Here is a 6,000-nt window from a genome sequence, read left to right as displayed (position 1 = left end):
TCATGATTGTAATACAAAGAAAATGTTTATTTTATCTTGACCACATGTGAATCATATGAGGTACACAGATAAAAATTTTCATGTCAAGCTTAATGAGACGAAAAGATAAAAATTCTCATCTGATAATCTAACGCAATATTTCATGCTATGCAGTTTGCGCTTGAATGGTTTCCTCCAAAAAGAATTGCTGCTGTAGGAAACCACCAAATCAAAGATCATCATGATTTAAAGATCTCAAATTCCACTCCCTTTGTCACCAGAGCACTTTGACATCAAAGCCATCTTTATGGATCTTTGCCAAGTCATCTGCCTACCATAATCACAAAGTGACAGACAGACAAAAATATTGCCTCCCCTTCACTAAAGACAGCATGTGCATAAATTAACCGCATACACAACAAAAACAATCAACAAAACAGCGTCCCAAAACACGGCAGTTAAGAATGCCTTCTGTTACCACTCTAGATCCACAAGTTATCAAAATGACATCCCAAAGAAGTTAAAGTAGACAACTGTTGCTTAACATTCTTCAATTATCTAGAAAAACTAAAAGACAGCCCTGATAAACTGAAGTGCATACTCATGGAAATATAAATACTCTAAGACAAAGGATTTCAATGCCAGTTCTGGGGACTCACAGCATTGCACATTTTGTATGTCTGCCTTATTATTCACCTTATGCATCAGAAAAACTAGCACGCAGCCATTTTGAAATTTTGTCTTTGAACTTCCAGTCAAATGGTTGCTAAATATCTCTTTAGTGTTGATATCAAAGTTTATTTAGCTAGCCAAACGGATTAACAGATTATAAAGTTGCCAAAAGTGATCATGTGTATTTTAAAGTGTTCAGGGGATGTTATAAAAACTGGAAGCAAAGGGGGGAGATTTTAAAATAAGAGAAATTCATTTATAAATAGACAAGATCCTACCTTCACGCTGTGGATGGACTATATGCTTCCGTGCTCATGAAACTGACACAAATACATAAAAAATATATCAGTAATACACCTCTGGCCATCATTTCATGTTATTCACCCATTGCGTTATAGTTAATGTGAGCAGATTGTATGACTGTTAAACCGAGGTAACGGGAGAATTGTCAGCGGGGGAAGCATGCCAATATATTCATACACAGACACATACAAACACACAAATATACAATCAAATATACAGTGTGTGAAATTGTTAATTTTATTTTACATTACTTTTACACCTTTTAAAAAATGTGGGGTGAAAAATACATTTTAAAGAGTACAAATGTAATTTCCTTTAATGTTAAGAACTGGCATGTGAAATAATATTTCACTGTTTGAAATATCATGTCAACTACACATTTTAACACGTATTATCAACAAGTGAAAACTTTAAAAATTAAGCAGAATTGCACATAAAACAATTAAACACTTGAATTTCAATAGCTGTCTGAATGTAATCTGCCAGGTCCAATTTACCTTTGTGGATGTTGGAAAAACAAACATTTACAGTGACAGCAAAAACACCTCACTAGCATTTTTACATACAGTGCATCCAGAAAGTATTCACAAAGCTTCACTTTTTCCACATTTTGTTATGTTACAGCCTTATTCCTAAATTGATTAAAATCATTATATTCCTCAAAATTCAACAAACAATATCTCATAATGACAATGTGAAAGAAGTTTGTTTGAAATCTATATTGCAAATTTATTCAATATAAAAAAACGGAAAGATAAAAATAAATCACATGCACATAAGAATTCACAGCCTTTGCCATGACACTCAAAATTGAGCTCAGGTGCATCCTGTTTCCACATATCATACTTGAGATGTTTCTACAACTTGGTCCACCTGTGGTAAATTCAGTTGATTGGACATGATTTGGAAAGGCACACACATGTCTATATAAGGTCCCACAGTTAACGGTGCATGTCAGAGCACAAACTAAGCCATGAAGTCCAAGGAATTGTCTGTAGACCTCTGAGACAGGATTGTTTCGAGGCACAGATCTGGGGAAGGGTACAAAAAAGTTTCTGCAGCATTGAAGGTCCCAATGAGCACAGTGGCCTCCATCATCTGTAAATGGAAGTTAGGAACCACCAGGACCCTTCCTAGAGCTGGCTGCCCGGCCAAACTGAGCGATCGGGGGAGAAGGGCCTTAGTCAGGGAGGTGACCAAGAACCCAATGGTCACTCTGACAGAGCTCCAGCATTTCTCTGTGGAGAGAGGAGAAACTTCTAGAAGAACAACCATCTCTGCAGCACTCCACCAATCAGGCCTGTATGGTAGAGTGGCCACACGGACGCCACTCCTCAGTAAAAGGCACATGACAGCCCACCTGGAGTTTGCCAAAAGGCACCTGAAGGACTTTCAGCCAATGAGAAACAAAATTCTCTGGTCTGATGAAACAAAGATTGAACTCTTTGGCCTGAATGACAAGCATCATGTCTGGAGGAAACCAGGCACCGCTCATCACCTATCCAATACCATCCCTACAGTGAAGCATGGTGGTGGCAGCATCATGCTGTGGGGATGTTTTTCAGCGGCAGGAACTGGGAAACTAGTCAGGATCGAGGGAAAGATGAATGCAGCAATGTACAGAGACATCCTTGATGAAAACCTGCTCCAGAGCGCTCTGAACCACAGACTGGGGCGAAGGTTCATCTTCCAATGGGACAACGACCCCAAACACACAGCCAAGATAACAAAGGAGTAGCTACGGGACAACTCTGTGAATCTCCTTGAGTGGCCCAGCCAGAGCCCAGACTTGAACCCAATTGAACATCTCTCGAGAAATCTGAAAATGGCTGTGCACTGATGCTCCCCATCCAACCTGATGGAGCTTGAGAGGTCCCGCAAAGAAGAATGTGAGAAACTGCCCAAAAATAGGTGTGCCAAGCTTGTAGCGTCATACACCAAAAGACTCAAGGCTGTAATTGGTGCCAAAGGTGCTTCAACGAAGTATTGAGCAAAGGCTGTGAATACTTAAATAAAAAAATAATATTAAATTTGCAAAAATTTCAAAGAAACTTCTTTCACGTTGTCATTATGGGGTATTGTTTGTAGAATTTTGAGGGGGAAAAAATTATGTAATACATTTTGGAATAAGGCTGTAAATATTTAAATATGTTCAACATACAGTACATGAAATTCTCAATATGGCAAAAATGCGTACATTATATATGCGAATAACAAAACAGGAGAAAACTTTCTTGCACATTTATATTGTTCTATTATTACACATTACACATCAGGAAAAAACCTGTCACATAAGTCTATGGAATTATCCAACGTCAGGCAAAACGGCCTCAGACGAAACGGCTTTAGACAAAAAGGTATCAGAATGAGCAGAGAGTTGGTCGCTATGCAGAGTTGGTAGCTAAACTGGCTGAGTTTGGTTGCTAGCTTGTGAACATAGCTGAGCTATCTCTAACTTTATAAATGCAGAAGTGTCATTTCTATAAATTTATAACTCACTAGCTAACATAATTGGTGTAAGTTTAAACTTATGTTTGAAACTCATTAAGTTTTCTTGCAACAACAACTCAAAACAAGCCAAACTATAGTCCTTTTTAGTCACTAGATAATTAGCACATAGCAGCCATAGTTACTGACAACTGTTTATATAGTGTCCTAAACTAGCGCTAGTGAATTAAATGATTAATTTCATATCCAAAAGATTGATTTAATGTTATCATAATCAAAGACAGTACTACAGAACACAAAAATGTGTTTGTTTTCTCTGCAATTCCATAGACTTGACAGAGGTTTTCCTGAGACTTGATGCTTTTTCATCTGATGTCTGAAACATGACTCTGATGGCTGAGGATACAGTTTGTTTATCATGTTTAGTTTCATCATGTTTTCATCACCTACCTCAATTCTGACTTGTGTGCCGACACCTGGGCAGGGTTGCATCAGCTGTGCTTAGGAGGTAAAGTTCACATTAAGGGCTTACTAGATAGTTTGTAACTATGTCGGTGCTTAATTTGGTTGCACCACCTGTTCTTAAGGCAAGACTTAACTAGTAGGTCATAAACTCTCCATAAAGTAATGCGTAGTTGCATAATATGACGTTTACCTGTATTGATCCAATAAAAAGCATTCAAATTTATACACAGAAGTGTTAAAAACCCATGAATTTAAGTTTTATCTCGCTACGGTTAATGTTCAAACCTTGTCTGCACGTGTAACTGTCAGCTGTAATAAATTATATACCCATTAAAATATGATACGTAATACAAGTAGATTTAATAAATAGTATATTTGCCCTGTGTAAATAACAATATATAGGAACTGTATCTAAAATAATTAAGGGGTGATAAATAAATGCTAATTCAACAGGCTGGAAAAATAGACATTTAATAATTTTAGTATCTTACATATTTCATATATGTTGACACTTGACACCGGGCGACGCACGCTGAAAACGGGACCGTTTGAACGGTTTCATGCTGAATAGCTGCTTAAAAGTATGGCTTTTTTTCTCTCTTGTAAATGTAATGAGTATAAATATCAACATCAGCATACAGTATATGTCAAAATGATTGATGACTATCACGCAAAACATGAGCACATTGATGTCATTAAATTAATCTGCTTTTTAATTTCATCTGTTACTCCTAGTCGGAGGCTTCCGTAAATATTTAGTTTTATACATAGTGTTACATTCTACCTAAGTTTAATGGTAAAACGCTCAAATATTTAGTAGTGCATAAGTTGTGACTTAGTGCCCATTTACGCCAGACCTAGGCTAAGGTGTAACGTACGTATAGCTGGTGCAACCAGCCACATGTGTGTGTGTGTGTCTGTGGACGCTGCTATGGCTTTGGTTATAGCAAGCACACAGGCGCGCGCTGCACGGACATGGATTTCTGTGAGCATGCATCAGATTTGTGTTTTTGGTTAAACTGTGTTGTTTTTACAAGCGTTGATTGGGTGGGTTACTGCACTGCATTTAGATAGATCCATTTCTTTTTTCCGGGATTATCAATCTAAATAAATGCACTGACAAATAAAGTAAATTGTTAAAACTCAAGCTTGAGCTTTTATTGGGGCATAGCAGATTTATACTGTAAAAGGGGTCTAGTGACACGCCTGTCCCTTTCTCCCCAATTTGGAATGCCCAATTTTGTGGTGTACTAGTGGCATAGTGACTTGTCTCAATCCTGGTCACTGAGGACAAATCTCAGTTGCCTCTGCATCTGAGACCATCAATCTGTGCATCTTATCATGTGGCTTGTTGAGCGCATTACTGCGGAGACCTAGCGCATGTGGAGGCTTCAACACAATTCTCTGCAGCATTCACGAATAATTCACGCGCCCCACCGAAAGTGAGAACCACATTATAGGGACCACGAGGAGGCTAACCCAACATAACTCTACCCACCCTAGCAACCGGCCAATTGGTGGCTTAGGAAGACTGACTGGAGTCAGTGCATGCCCTGAATTTGAACTTGCGACTCCAGGTGTGGTAGTCTACTTCAATACAAACCAGTTTTATCACTTTAGAAGACATTTATTTTCCCACTGGAGTCGTATGGATTACTTCTACTACAATTGTGCTGATCACCATCCACCTTGCATTGTATGGACCAACAGAGTGGCGATATTCTTCTAAAAATCTTTGTTTGTGTTCTGCTGAAGAAAGAAAGTAATACACATGTAGAATGGCATGAGGGAGAGTAAATGATGAGAGAATTTCCACTTTTGGGTGAATTATCCCTTTTAATGGACCCTTTCCAGAATAATCTGAAAGACAATTTATTTTATTCTGTATGTAAGCAAAATGGTGGCTGACATTATAACTGAACTATATCCAAATTAATTGGAATTGAAAGCTTGTGAATAATGATCATGATGTATTGTGATGTATGGCAATAAATCGTGACTTGCATCTCAATACATGTTGTATCGTGATGTGAGGTGGCAGCAATACCCTGCCTTAGTTTACAATGTGTTAAAGAGCTCGAGTAAAAATGCACCTGCTTTGCACTCGCGCTGCTCTGCCAATTGAGCCGTATT

Source organism: Xyrauchen texanus, chromosome 8 (assembly GCF_025860055.1).
Source record: "Xyrauchen texanus isolate HMW12.3.18 chromosome 8, RBS_HiC_50CHRs, whole genome shotgun sequence".
Classification (NCBI taxonomy): domain Eukaryota; kingdom Metazoa; phylum Chordata; class Actinopteri; order Cypriniformes; family Catostomidae; genus Xyrauchen; species Xyrauchen texanus.
Note: the sequence above shows the minus strand (reverse complement) of the source record.